The sequence below is a fragment of the Lepisosteus platostomus genome, chromosome 3, assembly GCF_059453375.1.
Source record: "Lepisosteus platostomus isolate fLepPlt1 chromosome 3, fLepPlt1.hap1, whole genome shotgun sequence".
Classification (NCBI taxonomy): domain Eukaryota; kingdom Metazoa; phylum Chordata; class Actinopteri; order Semionotiformes; family Lepisosteidae; genus Lepisosteus; species Lepisosteus platostomus.
In genome coordinates, this window is record NC_142613.1 from 21,046,183 (window position 1) to 21,060,937 (window position 14,755).

Below are 14,755 nucleotides of genomic sequence, written 5' to 3' on the forward strand. Positions count from 1 at the left end.
ATATAAGAGCACTGCCCTCTACAAGCAGGTGTTTTTATATCATTTCAGGGGATTTAGAATTGTCCTGGTAAGAAAGCTTACAGCAAGCACCCCTTCTCTTGCTCCATGGATTGCTGCATATCATCTGATTCTGTAAAATTCTTTTTTTTTTCCATGACATTACTCAGTTTCTTTGGCTGAGCCACCAGGGGACCTAAGAGCTTAGTGCTTTGCTATGGAATTGCTCTGCTCTTCTGTTTGGATTGAAGGGAGGCACACCAGATGCTTGACTCACTCCCAACACCCAGATTAGATGCTGTAATATCCAGCAGCTCTTGCTATCCTGTATCAGCAGCAAAAAAATCATTTTTATCTTTTATTTTTGTGCTGTGAATCCTGCAGATTTTCCCTTTTGGCCTCAATGCTGAGCAGCCCTCTGAGCCTCTCGCCGCTCTGGGCTAGCTCTTTCTTTGAACCTTGGGGTGCAGCATTTGCCAACTTGCTGTCCACCTCAGGAGGGAAAATGGAACAACCTGCCAGTTCTCTGTCTATCTCTGACTCACATGTGGTGAAATCTGGCAGAGTTCTCAAAGTCACTGGCACTGAGAAGCCTTTTGGTTCACACTCCTCATCTGACTGAGATCCTGACCAGACCACTGAGTCTCTTTCTGCTCTAGGTTCACCTTCTTATTGGAGATATCGGAGAGACTGCCTATTTACTGTACAGTCAGGGTGTGTGGGGTGACCTCTATTTTGGTTTTGGACATTCCCTCTTGGAGTGGAGGTCTTGTAGGTTTTCTGGCTCTTCTGCAGCCAAAGGCACACATCTTCCAAGGCAAGGACCAGAAAAGCCTGCAGGTCTCTCAGAGCTACAGGAAGCCACATTTCCTCTAGACAGAGCACTTGTCAGCATTTACTAGACCTCTTCTGATTGCAAGCCAGTGCTTTGCCTTGGGCCACTGTGCAGCAGTCTGGTCTGCCTATTCTCCTACAAAGTTGCCAGCAAGAAGATGCCTTGTTCTGCTAGTCCACATCCAAGCTTCTTCATCCCAGACAGTGGCCTTGGCCTCACTCACCACCATCCCATCAGTAGAGTAAGCCTTGGAACTGGCAGTTATTTCAGCCAGCTGGGGCTCTTGCTGAGACAGAAGCAGTTGTTCCAGACGGACAGCAGCAGCATTTCTCTGGCATTGTGTGTTAACACTCATTTCTACTCCACCTTTCAGTTCAGTGGGCTCTGCCTTCCAATGCTACTGGTTACTTCAACACTGCTCATGTATCCTCCGTGGTCCACCATCGTCTTCCATCTTCCTCCATCAGGCATCTTCCTGCAGCAGCTTACAAACACTCTATATGGAACAAATCGGATTTGTCTCAGATTGCTGAAATGAGCTAAGATCAATATCTGTGTTTTTTATGAACTGCCATTTTGCGCACAATGTTTGACTCTCTATGAAGGTGTAAAAGAAACATCTTCAGTGGCACCACAAGCTTTCCTTGAATATACAGTAGATAGGCTGCCCCTACTGTATAACAAACCAGTGGAATATTTTATATTTCTGTCTAAGGGTTTCTTTTGATATTTGAGCTGCAAAGCATATATATAATTTAGTTTCTTCAATGTTAATTAGGCTTTTATTGTGCATGCCACTCAAAATTGTCTTGTTCCATGTGTTATTTTCAGCACTGCTGAAGAGGCTGCAAAGGACATTAAAACTGAAAAGAGTCTGGAGTCTGGAATAAGCTACGCAGTCATACTTCTTTCAAGAAACAGCTGGATGAGATCCTTGTATCATTTATCTTCTAGCAACCAAATAGCAGCTGGGTTGAATGGTCTTGTCTCATTCATAACACTTCTTACTGTATATAGAACTGAACTAGCATAGCTTCAACTCCAGGTAAGAGAAATAAGTCATTGTACAGTAGCCGAGGCTTTCCTGCACCTACCATAGTCAGATTTCAGTATACTCACAATCTAAACCCACGGTCTTCAAGTCTCCACAATCAAGCAATTATGTTGCATAATCATTAATGTCTTCAAGGCTAGTGGTGCTGCTGTTAGTGAATACTGGAGGTGTACTCAATATAAATTGTCTACTGTCTGCAAATCACATGATGTTTCTTTAGTGAATAACATATTGAGTTCAATATTATAAATATAATAATAGTTTAATCTTTCTCACAGTACAGTAGGTACATATTTCTAGATTTGTTTACTTATAACAATGATGGTTCCTTAATAGCTTGTATTGTGAAGTGGTTTCTTTAACTTACAGTACACGACCTTGAATATACAGTACAGCAGCAGCAGATATAGTACCAGCATAGCCTTGTTGGACCTGCCCTTAAGTACTATCTTTCTGATGGGGATTGTTATTGGGGTCCCCTCTCATGGAGGGAGGAGGTTGTTACCTGGGAAAGGATGATGTGCTGGGGCACAGAGGGGGAATGGTGTATCACTTAGGGTGGAGGGCATGATAGGAAATGGGATTGTACTTCCTATTTTGTCTTTTACATTACTGTCACGATCGTAATCCCTCCTCTTAAGGACACTCTGGCCCTTTCGTATTTTAGTTGATTATGTGCACCTGCCCTCAGTTTGTCTCTCATTATTTAAGCCTGGTGCTCTTGCTATTCAGCTCTGCTCAGCATTGGAAGATTGACGCTCAGTAGCCCGCCTACCAGCAGGTCCAGGAGAGACCCAATGGCATAGACTTCATCACGGCGTCCTGACCATCTGAATCTGGGGCTCGGAGCACCTGGACCGAATCCCGTTACAATTATTGTATTTGTCTTTGGCCCCCTGTTTCTAAGCTTCTTCGGCCCTTGTGCCCCAATTATAGCTTCGTTTATTATTTTTGCATTAATTATTGTATACCATCTGCCTGCTAAGATGGTTTAATGAAAAGTAATGTATACAATTATTATTGTAGTTCTCTCAGATGACACATATATATTTTGAAACTCATATACAGTATCAGTAACAGCAATAGGTCTGGGAAGCACGCTGGTTCTGTTGGTAGCAATAACCTTGAATTTCTTTCTTTTACTTCTTAATTTATAACACTATAACACTATGTTTCTCTCGTTCATTCTCTAATCAATTGCCACGCCTTTTTGCTGTCTGTCTGTTTGGATACAGTAGTGATACCTTCTCTGCCAGTTATTCTGAAGCAATTCTGAACCCTCCCTTTATTCAAAAACTAAGCTCCTTCACTTTCCTGCCTTGGATTTCATCCTGGTCCATTTTAAATCTTCTGTCCCCAGGTTCTGATTTCCTTGTAATAATCATGTTGTTCATGAAGGCTCTCTTTGGTGGTTGGTGAACTCCTCTTGACATAATAGGACCATAGGTCAGCTTCTTTGATTTCACTGTAAGATTCATGACAGTTGAGAACATGATAATAATTGTAACCGGTCACAGCCCCCTGCTTATGGTCTCTGTCATGATGTTGAGTAGTTTCTTACTGCACAATTCATCCTGGAAGTTTAAGTATTGTTTTAAAAGTTTCTGCAGTTTCTCTGGCACACAGTATTTCTGTGCATACTCGGGGAAAGTAGAAGAGAAGGAAGAAAGAGAGATGAGAGAAGCTGTTAAGGAATGGAGCCTCTTGAGAAGTGTGAAAGAAAGTCTGAACATACTGTAGGATCATTTTAAACCTCTTTGAAGTACTTTTCTATTTTTATGCCAAAGGACAATGTATTTATTGCTCATCTCTTGAAGAATTGGAATTGCAGTAAATTGAACACTGTCCTTCATGCATCCTCTCCTATTTCGTATAGTGCCACAGCTCTGCTTAGCATTTTTATTTCATTTAATTTCAATTTTATTTTAAGTTCCAATTAGTTCTCAGGATATTCCCTTAAAACCCTTCTGTGTATGTTAAAACTCACTACAGTTCCTCTTTTATTAAGAGGATGCCCACGCCATCACCGGCAGAATCCACGGCAATGATGTCTATGGCAGCCACAAAGGACATGTGATGCCACAAATGGCATCTTTGAACATGGGTTTTGCAGTCTCATCTCATCACAGGCAGCATCCAGCGCCCTCACAGAGACAGGCTAGCAGTCAGCGGGCAGCACCCACTTGGCTAGAGTACTTGACAGGCACTGCATCGCCACAGAGCCAGGCCATGGAACCAGCCATGGACAATGATACGCCACCTTCATCCTCGCTCCCAGAAGATGCCGCACCACATAAAGGAGCAGAGAGCAAGGATGGCAGTGATTTGGACTCTGTGGGAGAGGAACACAAGGGGCTTGATGAAAAAGAAAGGTGAGTATGTCTGGGATCTTATAAAGCGATTTCAGCATGCCATCGCAGTGGCTTGGCAAGATGTACAGTACGCCTGACAATACATCTCATAATCCATGGACAAATCTTCAGGGGGTGCCTACACTTGTGTTCTGGAGCTAGACAGTGGGCTACTAAATGGGACTTCGTGGAAATGAAGGAAGCAGGGATCATCAAACTGTCAGAGCGCCTATGGAGGGCCCCCATTGTAATGGTCAACAAGAACAAAAGGATGTTCTGCTTCAGCTACCGTAAGCTGAACACTGTCAAATCGAAGAACTCCTACCCCTTGCCCCCGGATGACAAATCCCTGGGCTATCTGGTTGGTTCCTCTTGGTTCTCATCACTGGATTTCTGCAGTGGATACTGTCTGTTCTAGCTGATGCCTGAAGCATGCCCAGTCTGGGTCCAAGACTCCGACAGTTCCAGATCATGCTCTTTGGTCTCTGGAATGCTCCTGCCACTTTCGAGCAACTGACGAAGAAGGTCCTGGAATACATTCCTCTGACAAAATACCTTATACATGTGGACAATCCGATGGTCCTGGAGCAAGTGGCTACCTCCATCTTGCACCCAGAAAAGTGCCACCTGATGCAGAAAGAGGTCTCATTCCTATGCCACCACATCAGTGGAGATGGTATTCCTGCCCAGAAGGACAAAGCCAGTCCAGTGGGGAATTGGCAATTGGTACCATTGTTTAGTGGCTGGCTTCGCCACAGTCATTGTCCACGCACTCTCCTGGACTGGAGTGTAGTTTGAATGGACTGAAGTGAGGCAAGAGGCCTTTGACACCCTTAAGGAGGCTTTGTGGTGCTTCAGTTCTGATCTCATCTTACTGCATGTATGGTGCACAGTGAGAAGAGAAGGAACAACAGCTGTCAGATTCTGCTGCCCTAACTCTCTACTTCTTAGGAAGGGTCAAGAAGCTGATGCCAACATCAAGTGGGTGTGAGATGGAGACCTAGTTAGAATTACCATCATCTAACAAGGCTCTCTGGAGTGAGCCAGGAGTATTGTAGTGGCACTGGATACAACCAATATCTGGTGAATCACTTTGACAAGTGGTGATCCCCACTGCGCTGCAGGCCCAGAGTCAGTAACTGCAGCGTGACCAAGACTCTCTGACATCTCCATCAGCCCTCCTATTGGGGGCACGTCTGGCATGATGTACAGTATGTGAGACATTGCTGTGACACTTGCACTGCCAAAAAAGAACCCACAGGAGAAAGTCTGGATCCACAGTCCCCATCAAGAGAGATGCTGCTGCCTCAAGCTTGAAGGAAAATGGGTGGGCCCCTGCATAGTGGGAGAAGAAACATACTGTATATGATGTGCCTGCCCCCATGGGGTTAGCTGATGGTGCTCCACAAGGGCTGTCCAACTCCCTTATCGAGGTAAGGCCACTTAATCGCCAGTCTTTTTTCATTACTCTCACCCAAGGCCCTCGAAGAGACAGACCCGCCAGCAAGAGATACCTGGGAGACAAGGGAGGTGGGAAATGAGGCCTCCCTCTTCGCCCAATGTCCAAACACTGGGGTTTCCTTCTGAGCATTTCCACAGCTGGGTACGCACCACTCACCAAGGCAGAGATGACAGAGAGTCCATTTCCAGGATTCAGGCGTGTTCCTCAGAGATGAGTAACTGGAGGGGGTAAGTATGAAGTGCTTCACTCCCCCCCGGACCCTTGGACTGTGCCATCACCCCTCGACCTTGCTCGCTGGCAGCTTCCCCTCCCCCACTGCACCTTATATAAGGGGACCACCTTTCTACCTCTTTAAACCACATGGTAAATCAATGGAAGTGCTGTGCTCCCCCTTTCTTTCCCTATCTCCAGTTTCACTCAATCCTTACCTCTCCCAAGTGAATAGCACACTCCTGTAACCCTAGTCTGTTGCTGTCCTCTGCCGAACTTGTTTAAGAAATGATTTCGTCACAATATTATCCATAAAAATTTAGATGCATATTCATATGTATTTTTGGAGGGCTAGGGTGTAACCAGAATACACAGAATCAGTGAGTCAGAAACCTTAAGATGTATAGGAATATTAATTAAATACATTTTTTGTGATAGAACCCTGAACAAGACAATGTGGACTTTTGTTTCTAAAGAATGTTAAATTTTTTTGAATGAATTATGAATCTATATTCATTTTTAATTAGGTTAGTGTCACGGACGTCCAAAGGGACTAATCGTGGAGAGCAGGAGAGCGGAAAAAGACCCATATGCGTAGCAGCGGAACGGGAAAAAGGCCCAGGCTCGTTAGTGCAAAGAGTTTAGGAGTGCCGTATAGAAACCTATGCCCTCAGGTAGCGGAAGTGGGGCGACCTGGTGCTAGGCGGGTCTCAGGACATTCGAACGTCAATGCTGAGCGAGGGCAGAGTGCAAGACCTGGAAATATATAGCCCAAAGGAAAGAGAGGGACCGGAAGGACAGCCAGGCAGGAAACTAGGGACAGGACAGAGTAAGAGCACCCTCTGGCTGCCGAGGGCTTGACAGTTAGTTTGCACTCCCTCAGGTGATACAGTATGATAAGATGTGAACACAAACTTCATTTTCTGAATATAATCACAGAAAAACTGAAAAAGCATGAGAAAAACTTCATTGCTGCAATGGAACTTTCTGCTTGTTACTATTAAGTATGAGAATTATGAGAAATGGTTCATTCTAGGTTACTATAATTTACAGATACTCAATTTAAGTATCATTGCAATTCCTAAAGACACCACAGGATGGAAGTGTCTACTTTTTTATGCCCATATTTCACAATTTCCAGTATTAAAAATGGCTATACCTTCATTATCTGAATCATGTTTTTGTGATAGGCAAAATGTTTTAATATTGAAACACATTAAACATGTACCATCATTATAACACAAATAAATATTCTCCATCTTGCCGTGAATACAATTATTCTCCCTTATTTTTGTACACCAAGGATGAGCTTCAGTCAGACATTAACTAATTTTTAAAAATTAAGTATATCATATCCATCCTCTCTGTGAGCTAGTAAGATATTTTCTATACCTGCAATTACAATACACAGCTAAATCTGGTACTAGAAGGTTATCACAAATATAAAAATTAATAACAATCAGGGTATTTCTAAAAGTGGATTAATTATACAAAATAAATTCTGGGAGGATCCCATCTCTGTCAACCAGTCTTTTCAGCAAATCTTTGTTATTCTGTAACTGATGATTGTATATTTATATGGGAGTTTGTGGGAAATATTGTATAGTAATCTTATGAGAACTTTAATATTAACTTATTTGATCTAAATGGAGTTCTTAAACAGAAGTTTGGGAGAGGTTAAAATTGTAATATATAATTTTTGCGATCTTAAATATTTTACCTGCTGAGCACATCCTTGCTTAAATTTTTCTCATATTCAGCATTTAGGTATTTTCAGAGACAGAAGTCTTTCACAATTGGCCTTACCTTAATCACTCCTGTGCCGCTGTCACCCTCCTCGCTTTGTTTACACCTCATTTCTTAGCACACGTCTGCCTTTCTACCACAGTTAGGGTGGGCAGTCCGACCACTGTTCACCTCTTACAAGACAGGACGGTAGTCGCCAACTCACCATCTCGGACAAGCATTTCATCTACCTATGAAAACGACAGACTCCCTGTATGGCTGCTCTTTTCTTCCAGATCTCCTGATGTCAACCCTCCCTGGAACTCCAGGACATCCATGACTGCTTCCTCTACCATTTCCTTTACTGCCCCACCCCCCATCTTTTTTTCGCAATACTCACATACCTCTCCCCATTTCTCTCTGTTTCTGGTCAAGCGTATAACCCACCAAATCTATAGCCTCTGCTTATCTTCATTGTAACATCTCTCCCCCTTCCCCAATCTGCCTTTTTCACTGTCCCCCTCCTCCGCTCACTGATTCCCACTCTTCCCCCAGGAAGTGAGCTCATGAAACTAGTTTGGGCTCCACATTTTGAACCATCTCCTGCCTCTATGCCTGCTCCAGTCTACATAACTACTAATTCGCCTATAGGTCTCCAACCCTCTTACTCCTCCTTTTTCTGACAACCAACTGGTGCAGTTTCACCCCACTTAGCTTCCACCCATGGATTCTGAAGTGCACCGAAAACCTATTTGCCCTCATGACTATCACTTAAATTTTAACTATTTTGCTTGTTCTGCCCCCCTATGAGGATATCTTTTCTCACACTCCATCTACACCCTTGTAGCAGCCTCCCTGGTTCATTTCTTGCAAGTGAAAGGGTTTTGTCAGCCCTGACCTTATGGCCGTCACTGTCAATACCTACTGTAGGTCAGGAGAGTTAATGCCAAACTTATTGAGTATGCCCCCCTTTATTTTTGATGTCATTATATTAATTAGATTATTGACCATTGAATTGTTAAAATACAGGTTAAGGTACGACAGCTATAATGGATAAAATAAGATAATATCTGGTTAATTCTCATTATATTATTTAACAGTGTAAATACATTTTTATATATAGTTTTACTGCAATTTGGCTGTTGTAAATTTAAGTTTCTTTTAACTGGAAAGATTACCCATATTTGCTAGAGGAGCACTGTAATTTTGGGTCTCTTTTTAGTTGAATGAGATGCATATTGTAAATTGTATCAACTATGTATATTTTGTCAAGCTATGTATGAAACAAAAATTGCACTGTTAAATGAAAAGGGTTAAATAACAGAAAGCTGAAAGAGGCAATTAAATAGGTCATGAAAATCTTTTTTTTCTCTTTGGAGAAAAAGTATTATTGTTAATCACATTATGTACAAGTCCATTCTTTTGTTTTGGTCACACAAATAAAAAGCAGTTACTGTACATGCAGTTGACCCTCTGTTTCAAGGTTAATAAAGACCTGAGGTGTGTGAGGGCTGATTTAGGTCTAGTATTTCACCACATGACAGACACCATTATACAATAACTTACACTCCTTGCATGTACTGTATAAAGAGAAAACGTATCTTTTCAATGAGCCTGTAATTATAATCAAAACGCTAGTAAAAGAGAACTAAACTACCTCTAACAAAATGTTGTACTCAATGTTAGCAAGCACATCACAACAGTGTGTAATTTTTCACATACTCTATGTTAGGAATGTTAGAGATAGTTTAGGTCTCTTTTATTACTGTTTTGAGTTCCTTCTTTAAATCCTGATTCCATGGTGCTGTTTCACCAGTAAAACAATTCCTTTGTACACAGTTATTTTTATGTAATTCTTAAGCTTAGACTAAGGCCTATGAAATCTAATAACAAAACCTATTAAAATAACAGGCTCATATAATGTATAACATGCTACAGAATATACTGTATTACAACTTAAATATTAATCTCTTTGCTAAAAGAAATCATTTTTTTAATAGAGTAAATCAAGTTGCTCAAGAGATTTCCAATAAAAATATTGCAATAGAATTCTGTTGGTTGTATTTGTCTTTGATTTTAGTTACCTGTTGCATGCAGTGCTCTGATTTAAGGTTGATCTGAATTTGTAATAAACACCAAAAAATGTGAAATGGCCTGAGGACCTCCACCTCTGTCTTATTCTGTGATGCCAGACCCCTGTACTTGAAGCCAGATTTCCCTGTAGAGCCAGATTTATAGTGACTATAGGAGTTACAAAGAGTACAAGAGCCACCTGGTCTGATATAGGAGTGGCCAGTTGAATGGATTAATGCTGCCAGCAGGTCTGTCAGCTGCTTGGCTGCTCTCTGAACACCAGCCAAGAATTATTACCAATTCCAGACAAATGTTTCCAAAAAGCCCAAACACACACACACACACACACACACACACACACACACACACACACACACACACACACACATACACACACACACACACACACACATTTCAGATTGGCATTTGTCTGCTTCCCTACGCCTTGACATTTTCACAGATCTTTACCTCATTTTACCTCATCTTTACCACAAACAGGATTTTTTCTCCCTACCTGAACACACAGAAATTCATGGATGTTCCAGAGTAGAATCATAATTTTATGGAGGCTGGTAGTAATGTGCAAATGTTCACTGAAAGATAATGCTGTATCTAAAAAGACTTACTGAAGACTTACTTACATCCATTTCTTGCAGTGTACTGTATATATATTTACAACATACAGTATAAAGTAAAATATAATATAAGCTGAAACAATATATGATATATATGTTAATGGTTATACAGTATATCGTCATTAATATGATCAGTACTTTTAAACGACTTCTGGAAGAAGACATCCTTTAAGTCGCTCAACAGATCGCTACCTTTGTGTCCAAGTTGTTCCTGAAGACTTCTTACAACTTCCTATCTTCCATGAAACCTCTATGTTGATCTACTGTGATCTTTACTCTCAGGTTTAGAATTTTGTCACTTTTTCATGCTATCCTCAGATACTTATCATTTTAGCTCCCTTGAATAGATCTTGTTTGACTTGTCTGCTTTTACTGTTACCATTCACCTTTCTATGCCTCTTTGTGTTATGAGTAGTTTATGAATTCTTCTAGTACTGTATTTATAGAAGTGTTTCACATTGATGTGTAAATACCACACCAAACACAATTTTTGTCCTAAGGCACAATGTATACAATGCTGTTTTGTTTTAGTGGCTATTCTTTCTACTGTTTATTCTACAGTATTTCCAAAATTATGTGTTAAAAGGCACTGTAGCTCAAGTACTGTATTGAAAGCAGCCTTGATATACTGGAAATAACATTGGTGCCATCTAGTGTTTATCCAAGCTGAGTGATTCATGTTCTTCTCAGTTGATTTAAGACAATTAAACCATAACAACCTAATTCTCAGATTAGTCAAATAAAAACATCTACTTAAAAAAAATTGACCACCTACAGTACACCTTACAAGCCTTAGACTAATTTTCAGAAATTATACTTAGAATAATTGGCTAATAATTAATTACTGTAGCAAGCTTGCAAGAAAAAGCAGATTGTTAACTTCATCTCAAGCCAAGTCAGCTAACTTTACACACAGTATGTAATAATGATCATCTATGATAAGTGAACCTCCAAGATCCAAAGTTTATTGGTCAGTTTTGAACTGAAGAACTGACCAACACATTCTTTAACTTTTTTTATTCAGACCACATTCAAAAAACCAAATAATCACACACTAACTTCTCTAGACAGTCTCTTTCTCTCATCATTGGAAATGAGAAAGCTTTGCTCATTTCAGGGGAGATCTACTGTACATATAATTCTTTCCAGTGATAATGCTGTTTATTTGAATGTGCAATTTGATCGGATACTGTATGTTCCCTTCTTATTTCTAAATAAATTTCTGTTTAATAATTTGTAAGCTTGTATGCAAAAACTATAACTGCTCAATGTTCTGAATAAATGCTTATGATGTTTGTTGTTTTTTCTCTTCGCTAAGAGAGAAATGTTTTTAACAGACAGCATTCTACAATACCTGCACAGGTACACCACAGCACACCATCTATCTATTATTTTACAGAGGTCACAGTCAAACATTAAGTTACTGTAAGATGCTTGACCAGCTGCTACAGCTGCAGCTGCAGGGAGTCAGTTTGTTGACATTGGCCAGAGTTACTGTATCAGGGCATCATCCTGCTGCATTATAACATCAGACCCTAAATGACCAAACTCCATGGAATACTTCCAGACTTACCCTCTCACAGCTGTGACCGGTGATTTCCATTTTTTCAGTTCCTTGAAGAAACACCCATCCAGCAGACAGTCCATTACTCATGAAGAGAAGCAGACAGCTAGGCTGGTGTCAGCTACATTAGATTCAATTGGAGACCAGGTTCAAAAATGTTATGTACCATGGCCATATTATTTATTATACTGACAGCTTAAAGCAAATAAGTGGGTTACGATGTGATTCCTTGTTACTTTATTTATTGAAAACCCATACCCTTTCATGTTGACAGGAATAACTCTGTGAGAGTCATTTTTTAGTATCTGTTCAACTTTCTGTATTTGAACTTGTGTATGCTATATTAAAATAAATACAGCTATTTATTGTTTATATTGCAGAGCCAATGCTTTTGAAAATCGTTACTTTCAAACTTTAACAATTTGCTCTTTATTCAGTATGTTCCAACAAGGTATCATATACAGTAGTAAGTACGTATATCATATACAGTCTTGTAAGGTTCTCCAATTGTTCAAAATGACGAAATGATTAAGGCTGAAACTTCAAAAGAAACAGGATTACTGGTATTGGAAAATATTAACTATAGTATTTTGATTTCTAACTAGATTATTTGAACTATAAATATGGACTATAATTAAATATGTAAAAGAAACTATTTAAAAGTGTGTTCATGGTACAGGCTCATGAGCAAAGTCAGATATTGTAACTAGACCACTGGCTCCAAATCTTGGTCTTGGAGGAACACTGCTGGTTTTTCATTCCAGCTGAGCTCTAAATCTAAAGTTCTAATTGATGACTTAATCTTCTTGCTCTTTAGAACTTTTATTTAACATTCTTTTGCTAGTCCTGAGTGTCAAAAATACAATACTTCAAGGGTACCATTTCCAACACCTTCAGCATACAGAACAGAACACATCCTCTCCTCAACTTGCTTGCCAGTACAGCTCTTACGAGCTGATCAATTAGGATAACCCGACATAGATGGGAAATTGTGCTGTATGACACTCCCACAAGTAGGCAGAGTTCTGAAACTTGGTAGGTAGTAGAGGGTTGATACCAATTAACAATCCCATTTGACCTTTAAAGAGCTGAAAGCACATGTATAAGTATGACCCAGATAGAAAACTGAAACCAGTTAGTCTGTGATTAAGATCTCAGCAGGGGCTAAAACTAGGAGACACGGTGTTCTTCTGGGACTTCGGCTAGGAACCACTGATGCGTTAAATGTCCACATCAATATCGTATACATCTTGACAGGACTGATGTCAGATGCACATCAAAGTCTGGCATAAGATGATGGTCTTAACATGGCAGGAGGCTTCAGGCCGTTCTGAACTGTTTTCTGGGGAATGAAATGTCATTCAGTTTATCACATGGGAAGATGTCAAGTTTTCCTTTGTGTCATACCAAGATGTTGTCATTTCAGAGATCATTCTGAATAATCCTTTATGTTGTTTATGTGGCTACTTAATTATGAAAAATTATAGAATAAAACATACACCCATGAATAAAACCCTTGTTTTAGACACTTTTACTTACTTTGTATAAGAAACAAATGCACATCTTAGTTAAAAAAGACTAAAAAGACTAAAAAGTTACCATCATAAACTTACCATCTAAATTTCTGAGTTTAAGTTCAAAGCGAAGTCATTTGCTATGAGGCAGGGATGACCTGGATAATACTACGTCAGACATAGTGCGCCAGAACGTTCACCACACACCAGCTATCAGTGGGGAAGAGAACAATTCATCGATAGGGATTATAAGGAGGCCATGATTGGTAAAGGCCAATTTGGCCAGGACGCTGGGATAACTCCCCTACTCTTTTCGAAAAATGGCCTGAGATTTTTAATGATCACGGAGACTCAGGACCTCGTTTTATGTTTCAGCACCTATTTTACAGAATAATGTCCCTGTCACTATACTGGGGCATTAGGACCCGCACAGAACGCAGGGTGAGCGGCCCTACTGTCCCCACTAACACCACTTCCAGCAGCAACCTGAGTTTTTCCCAGGAGGTCTCCCATTCAGGTACTGACCAGGCTCACACCAGCTTAACTTCAGTGGGCTGCCAATTGTGAGCTGCAGGGTGATATGTCGGCTGGAAAAAAAAGACACTACGCCATCATGCTGTCCCCTGAACTTAAGGCCCACCCTAGAAGTCCTTTCTTTAGTCCTTCTGGTCCAAATCATTACAAATCAATCCTAAATCAAAGTGTCAAGTTTTATTAACAGCTCTCCTAGAAAGTTAAAAGACCCACTAAAAGTCATATTGATTGTATTTAAAAACATCTCCTCCTCCACACTCTGGCCCTCCCGTAGGCTTGGAACAGGCTGAAGAGTGACTCATCCATGAAGATGACCTGATTCCACTGCTGACGAGTCCATCGCAGCCTCTGTCTGGCCCAAGCCAGTTGGGTGAGACATCTAGGAGGTGTGAGCAGAGGGCCTCTGACAGGTCGCCTTGCTCTAAGGAGAGCAGCACGGAGCTTACTGTGCTGTCACTGATGCAGGCATTGTGTCTGCTGGCAGTTTCAGCAGCAGTAAATGTGGAAGATCTGAAATGATCTCTCAGATGGACCAGTCTGATGTGTCGGTCCTGCTCTGGTTTGGTCACTCGAGGGCGACAGAATCTTGGACGGTCATCTGTCCTGCTGGTCAGCTGAAACCTTCTTTGCAGTCAAGACACAGTGGAGTGGCTTACTCCATAGTGCCTGGCAATCCTGCCACATGACGTGCCTGCCGGCAGCATGCCAATGGCCCTCTCCCTTGCTTCTGGTGACATTCGAGGCATTATGGAATGAACAGAAAAGTATGGCCTTTTTTTTGCAGTGACCTACTGTAAGCTT

General features: G+C 41.0%; 1 long non-coding RNA gene across 1 annotated transcript; it reads right to left on the bottom strand.

The window, feature by feature from the left end:
• Window positions 1-345: 345 nt before the first annotated feature.
• Window positions 346-8,246, bottom strand: LOC148674617 (uncharacterized). Its single transcript, XR_015935354.1, has 2 exons — window positions 7,716-8,246; window positions 346-1,328 (listed from the first exon to the last, which is right to left on the bottom strand). It is a non-coding gene; the product is annotated as an uncharacterized LOC148674617 (long non-coding RNA).
• Window positions 8,247-14,755: the final 6,509 nt, after the last annotated feature.